The sequence below is a fragment of the Trachemys scripta genome, chromosome 1, assembly GCF_013100865.1.
Source record: "Trachemys scripta elegans isolate TJP31775 chromosome 1, CAS_Tse_1.0, whole genome shotgun sequence".
NCBI lineage: Eukaryota > Metazoa > Chordata > Testudines > Emydidae > Trachemys > Trachemys scripta.
Window position 1 is genome coordinate 144,198,714 of NC_048298.1, and position 16,888 is coordinate 144,215,601.

Genomic DNA, 16,888 nt, shown 5'->3' on the forward strand with positions numbered 1-16,888 from the left:
TACATAAACTGCAAGGGGTACTTTTCAATGCTGCTGCAAGCCCTGGTTTATCACAAGGGACGTCTCACCAACATCAATGTGGGATGGCCAGGAAGGTACATGATGCTTGCGTCTTCAGGCACTCTGCTCTGTTTAGAATCATAGAATCATAGAATATCAGGGTTGGAAGGGACCTCAAGAGGTCATCTAGTCCAACCCCCTGCTCAAAGCAGGACCAATTCCCAACTAAATCATCCAGTCAGGGCTTTGTCAAGCCGGGCCTTAAAAACCTCCAAGGAAGGAGACTCCACCACCTCCCTAGGTAACGCATTCCAGTGTTTCACCACTCTCCTAGTGAAATAGTTTTTCCTAATATCCAACCTGGACCTCCCCCACTGCAACTTGAGACCATTGCTCCTTGTTCTGTCATCTGCCACCACTGAGAACAGCCAAGCTCCATCCTCTTTGGAACCCCCCCTTCAGGTAGTTGAAGGCTGCTATCAAATCCCCCCTCATTCTTCTCTTCTGGAGACTAAACAATCCCAGTTCCCTCAGCCTCTCCTCATAAGTCATGTGCTCCAGACCCCTAATCATTTTTGTTGCCCTCCGTTGGACTCTTTCCAATTTTTCCACATCCTTCTTGTAGTGTGGGGCCCAAAACTGGACACAGTATTCCAGATGAGGCCTCACCAATGTTGAATAAAGGGGAACGATCACGTTCCTCGATCTGCTGGCAATGCCCCTACTTATACAGCCCAAAATGCCGTTAGCCTTCTTGGCAACAAGAGCACACTGTTGACTCATATCCAGCTTCTCGTCCACTGTGACCCCTAGGTCCTTTTCTGCAGAACTGCTTCCTAGCCATTCGGTCCCTAGTCTGTAGCAGTGCATGGGATTCTTCCGTCCTAAGTGCAGGACTCTGCACTTGTCCTTGTTGAACCTCATCAGGTTTTTTTTGGCCCAAACCTCTAATTTGTCTAGGTCCCTCTGTATCCGATCCCTACCCTCTAGTGTATCTATCACGCCTCCTAGTTTAGTGTCATCTGCAAACTTGCTGAGAGTGCAATCCACACCATCCTCCAGATCATTAATAAAGATATTAAACAAAACCGGCCCCAGGATCGACCCTTGGGGCACTCCGCTTGAAACTGGCTGCTAACTAGACATGGAGCCATTGATCACTACCCGTTGAGCCCGACGATCTAGCCAGCTTTCTATCCACCTTACAGTCCATTCATCCAGCCCATACTTCTTTAACTTGGCGGCAAGAATACTGTGGGAGACCGTATCAAAAGCTTTGCTAAAGTCAAGGAATAACACATCCACTGCTTTCCCCTCATTTACAGAGCCAGTTATCTCATCATAGAAGGCAATTAGGTTAGTCAGGCACGACTTCCCCTTCGTGAATCCATGCTGACTGTTCCTGATCACTTTCCTCTCCTCTAAATGTTTCATAATTGATTCCTTGAGGACCTGATCCATGAGTTTTCCAGGGACTGAGGTGAGGCTGACTGGCCTGTAGTTCCCCGGATCCTCCTTCTTCCCTTTTTTAAAGATGGGCACTACATTAGCCTTTTTCCAGTCATCTGGGACCTCCCCCGATCGCCATGAGTTTTCAAAAATAATGGCTAATGGCTCTGCAATCTCACCCGCCAACTCCTTTAGCACCCTCGGATGCAGCGCATCTGGCCCCATGGACTTGTGCACGTCCAGTTTTTCTAAATAGTCCCGAACCACTTCTTTCTCCACAGAGGGCTGGTCACCTTCTCCCCATACTGTACTGCCCAGTGCAGCAATCTGGGAGCTGACCTTGTTCGTGAAGACAGAGGCAAAAAAATCATTGAGTACATTAGCTTTTTCCACATCCTCGGTCACTAGGTTGCCTCCCTCATTCAGTAAGGGGCCCACACTTTCCTTGATTTTCTTCTTGTTGCTCACATACCTGAAGAAACCCTTCTTGTTACTCTTAACATCTCTTGCTAACTGCAACTCCAAGTGTGATTTGGCCTTCCTGATTTCACTCCTGCATGCCACGGTTGGGGTAGTGGTGGCTGCACCCCCTAGAATGGCATGCAGCTCCGCGTAGAAGCGGCATGTCTGCGGCTCTGCCCCAGACCTTCCATTTGCTTCTCTGGCTTTGTGGTAGGCTTGCCGTAGCTCCTTAATTTTCACACAGCACTGCTGTGCGTCCCTGTTATGGCCTCTGTCCTTCATGGCCTTGGAGACCTTTTCTAATACTTTGCCATTTCTTTTACTGCTACGGAGTTCAGCTAGCACTGATTCATCTCCCCATATGGCGAGCAGATCCTGTACCTCCCGTTCGGTCCATCCTGGAGCTCTTTTGTGATCCTGGGACTCCATCATGGTTACCTGTGCTGATGAGCTCTGCGTGGTCACCTGAGCTCTCCACGCTGGGCAAACAGGAAATGAAATTCAAACATTCGCGGGGCTTTTCCTGTCTACCTGGTCAGTGCATCTGAGTTGAGAGTGCTGTCCAGAGCGGTCACAATGAAGCACTGTGGGATAGCTCCCGGAGGCCAATAACGTCGAATTCCGTCCACACTAACCCAATTCCGACCCGCAAAGTCCGATTTTATCACTAATCCCCTCGTCGGAGGTGGTGTAAAGAAACCAGTTTAAAGGGCCCTTTAAGTCGAAAGAAAGGGCTTCGTCGTGTGAACGTGTCCAGGCTTAATTCGATTTAACGCTGCTAAAGTCGACCTAAACTCGTAGTGTAGACCAGGCCTTAGTCTCACTGTCTCAGCTCCATTTCTTAGTTCTATGCTCCTCTGCCCCATTTCTGGTCTCTGAGCACATCCCCCCAGGTGTCTGGGCTTCTTGCCTTCACCTCTCACAAAGTGGAATCCTGCCATTCTCCCATTCTCTATGGCTGTGCCCAGGATTGCAGTACCCAGTGCACCAACTATGGTTACTCAGCAGATCTGACTGAGTTTGGTCACCTGCAAAACTTCACTTCAGCAGCTGTGACCAGACAAAGAGACCCCACACCTTTTCAAAACAAAGTATTGTTTAATCTTAATGGTAGGAAAAAAGCATAACAAGAGAGGTTCTAATATGAAAGGTCTACACACGTATATGTCTAACTTAAATGCTTAGGCCTTGCTGATCCCAGAGACCCCCACCTCTGGAGTCTGGGATTCAGTCTCCTCCCCAGCAGTTTCTGCCTCTCTCCCTTCTGAACTTCAGGGGCCATGTTTTTATCCACCACAAATTTCTTTGTTCTTGTTTCCCACCTGGATTCCGCCTGCGCCCTTCTGGTCAGTCAGACCCAGCAGGATTGGAGGTAAAACTTCAGAACAAAGGACACCTGCACTGTACCTTTAAATACTGATAAATTTGCCTATCTGAAGCTAGGGTCCTGCATAGATGCCATCAGCTCCTGCTGGAATGAACCCCTTGTGATCATATACCAAACACAGGAATCACCAGGCAAACAGACAGAATACATGTACTACAGGCAGTCCTCGACTTTACTACGTTCTAGTTACGACAAATGGTACAACATTTATAAATTGACATCCTGTTTCCACTTTACAACGTCGGTTTCAACTTTATGACGCTTGATTCGACATTGTTCCTATGGGAAAATCAAGTTACAACGTTTCGACTTAAGACGCGATTTTCAGGAACCAATTGTGTCGTAAGTCCGAGGACTGCCTGTGTTCGTAAATAAAATTACAGATAGCTGCCATGTCATCCACACGCCCCATCTTTACAGTGGGGATAACAGCACTTCCCTGCCTCCCAGGGGTATTGTGAGGGTAAATTATAGTAAAGATTGTGAGGCACTCAGCTACTATGGTAATGGGGACTATATAAATACTCATGGTATAGTTTCTGAGCCATTTCAAACATGTCCTGTGCACCATGCAGACACACTTCATTGGTTTCTCCTCTCAGAGCATAATCATTCAGTTCCACTCTCCCAATGAGGATGGAAAGTAGGGGTAGGCCAGGGGCAGGCAAACTTTTTGGCCTGAGGGCCGCAGTGGGTATTGTAAATTGTATGGAGGGCCAGTTAGAGGAGGAGGTCGTGGCCCAACCCCCACCTCCTATCTGCCCCTCCCCCCCCGGAACTCCTGCCCCATCCAACCCCCAGGAGCTCACAGCCCCGCCGCCCAGAGCATTGCGGCGGCGGAGCAAGCGAGTTGAGTCTGTGGGAGAGGGGGACAGCAGGGGAGGGGCTGTGGGCAGAATGGTCCCGCTAGCCGGATGTGGCCCATGGGCTGTAGTTTGCTCATCCCTGGAGTAGGCTATAGAGACATGCTGCAGCCAAGTGGGCAGACACGGGGCTGGAGTGGATTCCAGCCAGGAAGAGTGGTCCACATCGTCCAGACTGCTGTGGAGGTCCCGGAAGAGCACTTGGTAGTTGAAGGGGCAAAAGAAGGTTCTGACACCTCAAAACATCAAGTGTCTCACTAGGAAGGTGATGTATTCACAAAGTGCTGAGTGGCTGGGACACAGCGTCTCCACAAAGCAGCACGTCTTGCTCACATGTTCCTTATATGAAGGAGGAGTACCCACATAACTCTGCTTCCCTGAAAGGGCCCTTTCAGCCCGGGATTCCTGGTCTCAGAGCCAGTGAACACTAGTGTTGTGTAGATACCATTGACTTCAATGGAGCTGTGATATTTACATCTGGTGTAGGCTCTGAGCAGCACTCACTCTTGTCTCTCCCCTTCCACAGGCAATATTCTTGGCACAGCCACCCAGATCCTGCATCAGCTTTCTAGATGCCCTTCACCTGCGGGGAGCAGAACATGGCCATGCTTGTTCCCAATATGTCTGTCCTGTTCTTTCTGATTAAGATGAAGCAGTTGACTAAGGAGACCAAATACAAGGCCATTGGATTGTTACGCACAGGTGAGTGGCCTCACCTTAACTTGTGATATTGACCAAAACCCCCTCATACCTCCATTGAGAGCATATGCAACACAGTTACCCTGATAGCCTTGGGTTTTTAATCTTAACTCAGCACATTGAACCAAATGGCTGCCTTGCAATATCATGCTGACTGCTTGTTCCTGCAGTAATTCTTGTAATTGTCTTTCCACTTCCAGTCTCCCCATCCTTAGGCCTAGATTAACCAATATGCACTTCCACAAAGCTCCTTTCCTTAGGGGGGCTCCTGATCCCACCAGGAAAAAAAAACCCACACCCCAACCCAAAACTTACCTCTGCCAACTCAAATCACCAATACACACGCATCATGTTTACTTGCATTTTAATAAAAATCATAACCTAGGACATTCTGCTATATTCATTTTGTCACAAAGCTTTCAAGCCCCTTAACCTTTCTCCCTTGGAAGCTGCTATGGTTTGTTTAACCTTAATGTACATGACTGCATATAGCGCACGTCATACACACACATGCACACACACAAAAAGACATGCACACTATAGTTAAGTTGATTGATTAATTTTATGTAAGAAAAGGCAAGTTGGAAATACATGAGCAGCTCCTCTAAATGAAAATTAATTTAAAATAGGAACTGCTGGATAGAGTTATTTAGCAAAGTACCGAAACTGAACAATTTTGTAAATCAAATGGTAACTCATATGGATGCTGCAGTTGAGGGAATGCCAAGTTTAGCCTGTGCTGCTGTAGAAGGCCCAGTACAGTCTGAAGCAGAACCAGTTGAAAGCCCCCTTGCTCCCCAGCTACAGATATCCGAGACTGAGATGGATATATTAGTAAGCTAATCATATAAGATATTGTTTCACAATCACCTTTATCATCTTTATTGTTACATCCATCTGAATAGCAGGTAATTGATGATGATGTCTAAAAGTACGGCATTGATCAGGGCCCTTTGTCAAAGTCACAATGCAAATTTCAAAACATCTGAATGGCAGTACAAACACATGGGTGGTCAGTCTTACAGTTGTTATCCTTCCAAAGTTATTTTCACTCAAAAGTCAGTGAACAGAGAAACAGTCATATGGGAATGGTTGCTGTACTCAACTTCAACTGGCGCTGTGTTCTGTTTCATGGGCAAGTTTTTTCAGACAAACAGGATATTTGTGGTGGATGTAGTGATGAGATTACTGTTTGAATTATGAAGTATGAGAGTAGCACTGATCACTTATGTTAACGTGTGATAAGTTAATCAGTGTACTGATACTGAGCTGTCAAGTTAATCAGTTTCAAAACGAGACACAATAGTGGTGAGAGGTGCTAAAAGAATTGTGAAGGTAATCACATTTCTTGCTGAAAGAAGGTTCTTACTTTGTGAGGACGATGAAAAAAATGGATCTGTTTACAATGGAAATATTTTGGGAGTTTTATAGCTAATTTTCAAATCTTATAACTTCCTCAGAAATCATATTGAGAAGTTCAGTATTGCTGGGCATGGAAAACCATCATATAGTTCCTCCACTATCGGCAATGACGTTTTGCAACTGAGGGGGAAGAAAGTTCTATCAGCAATACAGCCAAGTATTACTGTTCAGTTGACAGTATTCCCACTGTTTCTCATGTTCATCAGCTGGCATGCACTGTTCATTTTGTTAACAAAAGCAGAAATCACATCAAATGTTTTTTTAATTTAGTGCCCATTTTTACTATCATTCCAGTGAAAGTCTTGCCGAGAATGTGCTGTGTATTCTAAATGAGCTATGACAATGCTGCCAACATGTCAAGAAAATATGCCGGGTTTCAGACACATATTAGGCAGATTAATTCTTTAGCAGATTATGTTCCTTGTGCTGCACATTCTCTGAACCTCTGGACACCATAGTTACCAACGTGCTACCTGCAAGCAGTATCTTTTTTTTTTTTTTTTTGGCTTCCTCCAGCAACTCCATGCCTCACTGCTGGATAATCCTTACAGAGAGGCTTAAAGGAAATGAAAATAATTGTCTTTTGGTTCTGAAATCTCTGACTAGCACCTGTTGGACCTGCTCCCCTGAATCCACAAAAACCCTATGCCACAATTGTTTAAATATACGAGAAGCTCTGGATAAAATCAGCAAAGACATTGCTTAATATGGGGCTACACAAACAGAAGATCAGTTCCTGTGAGACAAGATGGGTTGTTTTGAAACCACATTTATGCAGTGCACTGGAATCATATCCTCTAGCAATTTCAGTCAACAAGTTCCACACTTTAAAAAGCAAAGCCTGGTTCTGCTGTTCAACTCCTGCAGTCACTGGCTGATTTTTGGTTTGGTTTTATTGCACCTGAGGGATAAGACTGATGACATGGAAGCACTTGCAAAGTCAAAGACACTGACTGTATCTCAAACCTACTACAGTGAAACTCATCAAGTCCCAAAACATAAACAGCAGACATGTGAATCCAATACACCAAATGTGGATCTGTGAGGGCCAGAAACATTTAGAGTAGAAACTTTTAATTTCATAGTTGATCATTTGCAAATGTCCCTGCAAAATTACCTGGAAGCTTGGCTGGGTCTACACTACCCGCCTGAATCGGCAGGTAGAAATCGACCTCTCAGGGATCGATTTATCGCGTCCTGTTGGGACGCGACAATTGATCCCCGAATCAACGCTCTTACTCCACCAGCGGAGGTGGGAGTAAGCGCCGTCAACGGGAAGCTGCAGAGGTCAATTTTGCCGCCGTCCCTACAGCGGGGTAAGTTGGCTGCGATACATCGAATTCAGCTATGCTATTCACGTAGCTGAATTTGCGTATCTTAAACCGCCCCCCCCCCCCCCCGTAGTGAAGATGTAGCCTATATCTGTTTATATACAGGATTTGGGCTTCCTAACCAATTTTAACACTGTACCCCACTCTGAGATTCATTCTGGGCTTGAGTTGCAAAATATCCTTGAGATTTCGAAGTAAATTGAGTTTGAAGTGTTTTGTTCTTTCACAGCAAATGAAAATTGTAAATTACCTTTTAAAACAGCGGAAGGCTCTCCACTTGGAATCCACTTTTCCAGACCTAGACATCGCTCTTTGCATTTACCTCCCATTACTGTTTACAAATACTGACGCACAACTGTCATTCTCCAGAATGAGCAGAATTAAAAGCTATGACTGCTCAACGATGGGGCAGTCCACAATGAATGCCCTTGCCTTAATGTCCACTGAGAATATCTTGACACGAAGCCTGGACTATAGTGACATAATTGAATTGATCACTGGACTGGAAGTTGGTGGTTGCCTAGGAACCAGTGAGCATGACCTGATTACATTCAGTGTGGGCAGAGGATAGTCCCAACCAGTGATGCATATATTTGGTGCTCCAAAAGGGCTAATTTCCCAAAAATGAGGAAAATGATGAGTGAAATTGATTGGGCCTGCAGCCTGATGGTCAGGAATCTGAGCAGCCTCTTGAACATGTGTGTCTTCTGTCCTCCTTCAGTCTCCAGTCTTGGTCAAGGAACCATGCCACCATTTTCTCCTTCTGTCTCCCTCTGAGCCTTCTGCTCCCCCTTCCTTTTCTGGTACTGCAGCTGATCTACCTTGGCCACAACGTCCTGTAACATTTAGTCCCTGAGCCTGTTCCTTCTCATACACTGGGGAGCACAAACTCCCCAAGAGTCCTGGGTAGATTCCTCAGTCCATCTGAGGTGGAAGGGCCTACCAAGGCAATGAAAGAGCACACTGAGGAAAGAAAAGGAAGGAAGGAAGGAAGAAAACCTCCCCACCCCCACCCCTTTTATGTTCAGCATCATGGGAAGGCTATAGGTTGATATTTATCATCTTGGGTTTTTTTTAATTCATTCTTTATATTAGTCTGTTAAGAAGCTCTGGCCAATCACATTGCCAGCCCAGACACATTACAGTAAGAATTACATTTTTTAAATTGTTTAATAAAAATCAGCCCTTGACTTGGGGGCAGCGGGGGATATGGGGGAGGGAGGGAAGAGGAGCTTCCTTCAAAGAGCCTGTTACTAGTTTGGTTTTCATGTTATTGCAGGCAGGGCAAGCTTTAGAAGACAAATCTGCTAGAGGTGCCAGACTGGAAAGAGGGACTCCTGTCTCAGGCCAGCCGAGGAACACCATCTCTATGCAAAGGAACTTTTCGGTATCTGGTGACTGAACAGCATATCAGTGAATGGAAGGGGCTAGTGAACTAGAGGAGGCTGTTATAAGTCAGCTCTGCCCTGGAATCTGACTCACCCTCTAGAATTTTTATTGCTTGAAAACTTTTCAAGCATCACCAGCCAGGAGTAGGTGAACATTTGGGCAAATATTCGTAAGATGCTGAACTAGGATGCAGACACTTACCAGCTGTGGAACCGACCCTTCTCCCTCCCTCCCCACACCCTGGACAGCACAGACATCCTGTACAGCATGCCACAACCAGACAGAGGCCCAGCAAACCAACTGTAGCCACCCACAAGGAGCTCTGTTTGTCTGCCCCAGCCATTGGGATATATAATCCTGATAGCTTGGGAAATGCAAGCAGCAATGAAACTCGAAACAGTGTTCTGGCATGACACAGTTACAAACAGAGCATTATATGCAGAAATGTGCACTTGTGCTTGCTAAGGCTCTGACCCTAATCCCTTTTTCGAAGAAGAAGCATGCATTTAGAAGAAAATAGTTGCTAGCTATCTGTTTGAATCCTCCCCTGGTCCCTCTTGCTTGGAATCCATCTTGGACCCCAAGTGGCATGGGGCCGGGAAATGGCTTGGCTTAAGCCCTTAACAGAAGCGAAATCCAGCCTCCTGCATGTCATTTCTTCCCAAACAATAATTGCATTGGTCAGAGCCCAGCAAATCCTCCCATTAATGCTGTGATTCCAAAAACTAAATATAGCAGGTGCCACTTATCAGGCTCTGGGTCCTGCTGCATTGCCACATCCTCACCAGCCCCATCCCTAAACAGGTCTTCTGAATATGGGCCCCCAGCCAACTGCCCACATGGCCTGGAGTCCACTCCTGAACCGCCAGCCCCTTTGCCACTAGGTTCTCCTCTGGTGGTGTCCCAGTCCTCTCTGCCTCTGCTCTGAAAAAACATATAGTCCCAACTCAGGAGATGGTCACGCCTGACTGTGGGCTCTATGCTGGGGGCAGTTGCCAGCATCTGGCTGAGTTCCTCATACTAGGGCAGGTAGCTGGGAAGTTCCCAGACTTACCATTCCCATTCTTTGCCCTGTGGTAGGTGGAATTGAGGTGTTTAATCCTCTCCCTGCACCACCCAGCAGTTTTGTTGATCTCCAACACTGCTGGGCTCTTGGAGATTGTCATAGAAATGCAGGTTTCTGCTGATTCTGCCAAAAGTCTGTGGGGATTAAAACAGACTGATTCACATTTAGCCCCAATGGAATTAAGGGATAGACCCACTCTTCCTGTCGCTTCACTATGGTTAACACAAAGGCAGTAATGGTGGCATTGGTAATTGAAAATGAAAAATTTACCAGCCTCTACCAATCCTGATGTCTTTGCTCAAAGGGAGTAGTGGAATTTTCCCAGAGAGCTTTTCTTATCTCTACAGGAAGGACTCCATTTAAACCTTCTCTAATAATGTTTGTAGCTATTCCTAGAACCCAGTACTGTGCCTGGATACATGAAAGAGCCATGGACACATTTGACTGCAACACATTGAGAGCATTAACGATGTGAGGGTGGTCTACCTGTTGCACCTGTAACCAGCCAGGTAATACATTTGCTATCTTGTATTCCATAACGCTGAGATGATTGAAAGAGGTGATTAAGGGATGCGATAAGGAGGCCATATCTTGACCTATCGCCCCAATTTTACTTGCTAGAACCTCTTTATCTATGGTGTTTAAGACAATCAATCCTGTGCCCACCAGTCCTAGAATGATAGCTACTGTATCCCTCCCCTGATATTTGGGCTGCTTTGGGAGTACACTATCTAGCCAAGCATACTACCCAACACGTAATGTGAAGACATAAGGTGCACATTTGGGCTGCACTAATGACAAATCTAACCGCAGAGGTATAATAACCTTTTTCAAGGCGTACATGGGATTTACCATTAACAACTTTTTCACGTCCCTTTTTACCACTACAGGCCCAATAATAATTTTCTGTGGTTGAGGAACCACTACAATTTCTTTGACCATCGTAGTCCCATACAGACTTGTAACTGTCCAGTTACCGGTGTCATTAACATTAACATTGATTTTAACATTTCCAGTACACTTTACATGAAATGTGACATTTTTTCTGCCACAAAACTGGTTTAACCCTTGACAGTTATCTAAACAAGTTTTATTATGCATTACACATTGCAACTCACTTTCATAGCTCTTAGTGGGGGTGACCAAATTAATTTCAATAGATTCCAAGTAATACTGCAGGCCCTTTACTACATTGATATTTCTGGCTTCTACCCGAATCCATTGACCAACCTTGAGCTCAATGTATGAACATTTGGAGGAGTTTGCAGTCGTTGCCACAATAGTGCAATTATTCATAAAATTGTCATTGAGGAACCAAATACATTCAACATCAGATTTTTGGATAAAGGGGAATATCTCTCCATTACCCTCTGACATGGTTACATTTTGTTCCCCTGCTTTCTCCGTAAAGGAAAGGACACTTTCCCCAGTGGCTTTTACCTCCCACACTGTGTAACAGTCTGTGAATTGTTCATACGAGTACACCCACACCTTTCCTTTAAACTGGAGAGGATCCAGTCTGATACATAACTTTCATTAGCCATGCAAGTGAGATGGTCTCCATTTCTAACAACTACAGAGTCTGACATATGTAACAATACACAAGAACAGATCCAGGTATACATTCTGTAGTCGTTCCTAAAAGAAAAAGGAAAGAAAAGAATAAATACTATACTGTTCTCTACACTTAAGTTACAAAGCCTTTCCAGGTCTTTAACTGGCTGGAATGGAACCATTTCAGCACTCTATTTTTCTTTCCTTTAATTTCCACTTGATACACAGTAGGACTTGCTTTATTAGTTATAACTACAGGTCCCAACCATTCTGGGCTCAAAACATGCTTCTTCTCTGAAAAGAACCTCTACAACACCCTGTCACCTATATTCAATTCTTTAGGACTTAGTACATTTTGTAGTCTTTGGTCCATATGCTTTACATTACTTTTTAAATTGATTACCACTTGCATTTGGATAGTGATCTTTGTTCAGTACCCCCCCCCCCCCCAGCCCCTTCTAAAATACTAATCAGATAAAATTAATAACCACACGCCCACTGGGCATGCTTTTGAGACATGTGACTCCTTTGGGGGAAAAGAGTATAAGAATCAAGCAAAGTAAATTACTGTTAGAGAGAGTTGGGGGATTCCTTAATTTAGGGTTACCATTCGTCCGGATTTACCCGGACATGTCCTCCTTTTTGTGTTAAAAATAGCGTCGGGGGGGGATTTGTAAATAACTAAAAATGTCCAGGATTTCCTCCCCATGCAGAGCAGAGCGAGCGGCTGGGAGGCTGCAGGAAAGTCAGCCGCTCGCATGGGGCTCTGGCAGCCAGAGCCCTTCCCCCTGCAGCTTGCCGGGCTGGACTCCGGAGCAGCTGTAGAGCTCCTCCTCCCCGCCCCCCCCCCCCCCCCCGCATTCTGAGCCGGCCGGCCTGCCGGGCCGTTTGCATCGGGCCTCGGCAGCTCCTCCTCCCCTGCAGCCCAGCGCCCCGCTCCGGCAGCACTGGGCAGGGGCAGGGACCGGGTTGTGTGTTGCGCTGGGGAGCGCAGCCACGTGTCCGGCTCCGCACAGAGCCCAACACCATGTTCTGAGCGGCGGGGTAAGGGGGCCAGGGGGCAGGAGAAGGGGCAGGGAGATTTTGGAGGGGGCAGTCAAGAGATGGGGGGGTCGGGAGTTCGGGGGGGCTTTTTGGGGAGGGGTGGAGAAGGTTTTGGGCAGTCAGGATACAGGTAGGGGGTAGGGTCCTGGGGGGCAGTTTTGGGGGGGGTCTTAGGAGGGGGCAGTCAGGGGACAAGGAACAGGGAGGCTTAGGTAGCGGGTGGGGAAACTGGAGGGCAGCTAGGAGCAGGGGTCCCAGGAGGGGGAAGTCAGGGGACAAGGAGCGGGGGGGGGTGTTTGGGAGTTCTGGGGGGGGCTGTCAGGGGACAAGAAGCAGGGAGGGTTGGGAGTTCTGGGGGGGGTGGGAAGTGGGAGGGGCAGGGGTGGGGCTAGGACAGGACGGGGGCGGGACTCCTCCCGTCCTCTTTTTTGCTTGCTGAAATATTGTAACCCTACTTAATTGATGCTTGAAGAAGCTGCTGACAGAGTAGCCAAAACTCTGCTCCATGGGCTTGAGTAGGACCTTGACCAGAGGGATTTCCAGGCAGCCAAGGCCTTTCCTCAAGGAAATCCGAGACAGACCAGAGGGCCGAGGTGACCAGACCTGGAGACAAGAAGTCGTCCATAGAATTGGTAACCACCTTCTCTGTTTGCCAAGCAGGAACTGTGTGAGGCTAGCACAGGGCCTGTTTGTGTATGTTTGTGAAAGAGAGGCTCGCTAAGAGGAATGTATAGCTCTTAATGTATAGTCCTTAATGTCTAACATAGGAGTTATGTGCTTAATGTAACCTTTTACCGCTTGCATAATTCCTTCTCAAATAAACTGCAGTGTATGCAAGATAATTACTATGGACCTTTTTCACTGGTATGACAGTAAAGTTCCATTCAGGGTAGTAGCCCCCTGGTGCCAACACCCCTGCTCATCATACTCTTCCTCTGAATCAGAGGTGGTATTAGACCCTTCAGATTCATAGTCCTTTAACGGATCTACATCTATAGGGAGGAGCATTCCTTTAGCTTTCATTAACTCCTCTTTTAGCATTTTGATTTTGCTATCACACTCTGCATGGCTTAAACCAGACTTGTCACTTTCCCTGACTTCCTTTAGCAGCTGTCTAGTCGCTGCCCGAGACCCCTCTAACGTCTTAGTTAAAACAAGAATCTCTTTAGTGATTTATTTTAACTTTATTAAGTTCCATGCTTACTTCTTGCAGCTGCTGCTCCAGCTTCCCAATCTGCATAGATTGGTTCAATAACTGTGCTGACAACACCTTTTTTCCAGCAATCAGTTTTTCAGTATCATCTCTCTGTTGCCCTAATTGGCCTTCTAACTGAGAGATGGTCTTTTCCTTTGTTTTTAAGTACCTGTTTAACTCTACAGACACCATCCATAAACCATACAACACAGCTCTTTTCCTAAGCTGCTTGTTAGGGAGGGTTTTGGTAGTTACAAAACTTTCTCAACCTTCACATAATATCTCAAACGCTTTACTCCCCTTAAACATATCTTTCGCCCACGGATTCTTACTTTACCATAATCATTGACACAATAGACCAAAGCATTTGTATTGATCTCCTTACTCCATCCTTCCATGCTGAAGGTTTTGGTGCTCATCCTGCAAATCGTTATTTGTCTGACTTACCATTGACACGACAACCGTAAACAGTACTCTCAGAACTCACGGGGACTTCCCACCACTGGAGCCTTTGTTTTCCCAAGTTATGAGCTTAGTGGAATCCCAAACCACTTTTATGTCCTGTGGCATCTAACTCAACAGTAACTCAGTACTTCCAGAGCTCACTGGGACTTATTGCCACAAGAATCTCTGCTTTTACAAAGCTGTGGGCTTTGCGGGCTCCCAAACCACTTTAGAGCCTTTTGGCAATGAGCTAACAACACCAGTACTTGGTTGTATACATACGGTGTTAGCTGGACACAGCTCTGGCAGGCTCCAACCACTTTACTGCCCTGTGGCAACGAACTCAACAGCAGCAGAGTTTCGCAGAGCTCACTTCCCCTTTAATGTCCTGTGGCAACAAACTCTGCAGCAACAGCACTCGGTTGTGCTTACACGGTGCTTACCGGACACCCTCTCCAGCTAGAGATCAAAGCATCTACCGGACACACTCTCCGGTGAGAGAACTTAGCAAAGCTTATCAGACACCCTCTCTGACTAGAGATCAAAGCGCCTGCTAAAACACTGCAGCACTCACACTGCACACTTTTGTGTCCCAGATAGAAAATCACTGGCCACATCAGCAACTCCCACTCACAAGGTCTGTGGACCTAGTTAACCTTCTGTGCAAACAGACAATAGACAATAAACAATAATACAGTACTATTAGGGTCTTGTCTCTAGAAGCCTTACTTTTAGGGGATTCCTTTTTAAGGGATTTACCTTTGAGGGTCCCTCTGCAGTTGCCAAAACTGTTACCAAAATAACAGGTAAGCAAGATAACTTAAATATCCTTGCTCTTAGTTTGTCTCCTTAATTCAACATCTATCATCTCTAGGTAAATTTCCCAACTCTCACACTCTAAATGGACCAACCTCAGACCCTCAGATCAGACATGCCAAACCCATGAAAAAAACGCAGAAAATGGGCCCTTTTTTTTGGCTTAATTGGCTTGAGAGTTGCTTGTTGGCTAGTTTTTGGCTTGTAGCTTATTGCTTGTTTGGCTTGTAGCTTGTTGCTTTTTTTTTTTTTTATTGGCTCCCAGCAAGCAGGGGCAAAGGGGGGCAAGCAGGGGCAAGGGGAGGAGAGAATCAGGAGTGCACAGCAGGCCCACCATAGTCCCAGACTGCACACCAGCGGGATCTTGTCATATAGAGTGTTGGGGTTCTTAGGGATTGGCTTGTTTTGACATGGGATTAGCTTGATTTTTGGCTTATTGTGAAAGTCAGGGTGCTTATTTACTGCATGAAAGTTGGCAACTGTGCCTCAGATCCCTGCTTTAAGCAATCATCCTGTCACAGCAGTGAAATCAAAACAGGAAACATTCATTAACAACAGTACTTATATTACAACATCATACACGGTAAACTCTATGCTATGTTCAGGTTAACATCACAAGGCCCGAAGTCGGGACCCAAATTACCCCACCAAGGGCCACAAACCTTAACAATAACAAGGATTTCTTCCACCTTATTTCTGCGTGGGATACCAGGAACAGAAGCCAGACAACAGGAACCAGGACTGGAACTGAACCCTCAGGAATTAGGAACACAGGAACCACCAACAGGAGCCACCAGCCAAGAAGTTGCCAACAGGACCAAAGATCTTCTGGAACAGGTAAGTCTTCGTCTGTCTCTTGATCAGACAAGCGGCGATAGGGTGACCAGATGAGGGGAAGAAAATATTGGGACACATGGTGGGGGAGTGCCCACCGGCAGAGCGAAGAAAAAAAAAAAAAAAGGCGAGTCCTGTTGGCTGAGCAAAAAAACACAGTGCTGCCGGCGGATATCGGGACAAAATGCGTCCCGACCACAGATCGGTCGGGATGCGGGACAGACACCGAAATATCGGGACATCTGGTCACCCTAAGCGGCGATGGTGCACAGGCATTGTCTGCCACTATGATGGACAGCACGGAGCAACATGTGCTGAGTCCTTATATGCACTTTCTGTTACCAGGCAGATTTAGGGTGACCAGACAGCAAATGTGAAAAATCGGGACAGGGGCTGGGGGTAATAGGAGCCTATATAAGAAAAAGACCCCAAAATCGGGACTGTCCCTATAAAATCAGGACATCTGGTCACCCTAGGCAGATTACACGCTCAGGTCACATGATGTTTCCCGCCTTTTGGGTTGCCAGGCAGACTACAACTGTCACTGAGCATTTTTCAAAAGCTTTTCGCCAACTAAACATTAGCACCAAAAAGAGCGCCAACCATGGCAACAAGAAGGAAGCCCAAGATGGAGGATGAACTGACTGCAGCCTAAACAAAATTGCTAAACCAGGCCACACCTATCCCATGGATGACCCAGGAAGCACATGTTCTAAGGACATACAGGCAGGGCCGGCTCTAGGTTTTTTGCCGCCCCAAGCAAAAAAAATTTTGGCTGCCCCCCGTCCCAGCCCTGGGCTCCTCACCGCACCCCCTCCCACCCCAGCCCTGGGCTCTCCCCCACCACCCGCACTCCCCTGCCTTCCCAGCCCTGGGCTCTCACCCCCCTGACCCACACCCCCCTGCCGCCCCAGCCCTGGGCTCTCACCTCCC

General features: G+C 46.6%; 1 long non-coding RNA gene across 1 annotated transcript in view; it reads left to right on the plus strand.

Annotated features, from left to right (window-relative positions):
• Nucleotides 1–12,210, plus strand: part of LOC117886581 — a 76,973-nt gene extending 64,763 nt beyond the window's left edge. Inside the window, exons 3-4 of the long non-coding RNA XR_004647999.1 lie at nucleotides 4,688–4,863; nucleotides 8,893–12,210. This is a non-coding gene — a long non-coding RNA (uncharacterized LOC117886581). The remainder of the gene's footprint in view (nucleotides 1–4,687; nucleotides 4,864–8,892) is intronic.
• The last annotated feature ends 4,678 nt before the right edge of the window (nucleotides 12,211–16,888 follow it).